This window comes from Alosa alosa, chromosome 23 (assembly GCF_017589495.1).
Source record: "Alosa alosa isolate M-15738 ecotype Scorff River chromosome 23, AALO_Geno_1.1, whole genome shotgun sequence".
Lineage (NCBI taxonomy): Eukaryota > Metazoa > Chordata > Actinopteri > Clupeiformes > Clupeidae > Alosa > Alosa alosa.
The window spans coordinates 16109868-16110506 of NC_063211.1; positions in this window are offsets into that span (position 1 = coordinate 16109868).

Sequence of the window (639 nt, forward strand, 5' to 3'; positions counted from 1 at the left end):
GAGGGTCCCGTTGCCCAGCGCATTGTGCCTCTGTCAGCTGTGCCGGACCTGGGCCTGATGTGGGCCTGACCCCCACCAGAGTTGGCCCGGATGTACGCCACGGAGATTAGCATGACAAAGCCAGCAGAATGCACATCATGCAAACAGAGGATGAGTGCAAACTAAGTCCTGTGCTGTAATCCTTTCTTTTTTCTTTTCATCTCTCACTCTTTTCTTCCATTTCTTTGTTTCTCCCTCTCTCTCTCTCTCTCTGCCTCATCTTTGTCTCTTTGTCTCTCACTTTGTCCTTCTTGCTCTCTCTCTTTCTCTCTCTCTCTCTCTCTCTCTCTCTCTCTTTTCTCTCTCTCTCTGACTGTCTGTTCCTCGCTTTGTCATGCTGTAAAGATTGAACTATGAAGCCAGCAGCGCAGCTTGGGCATGAGACGATTGGGAGGGTAGGAGGGAAAATATGTTTCTGAATGCTACTCCACTCACTTTCTGTTTCTCTCTCTCTCTCTCTCTCTCTCTATCTCCCACATGTCTGTTTGTCTACTTCCTCCCATCCCTCCTTCTCTCTCTCCTTCTCTCTCTCTATGCTGTCATGAAGGAGGAGATGGAGAAAGGGAGAATATGTCTGTGGATGTTGCTCCACTTGCTACT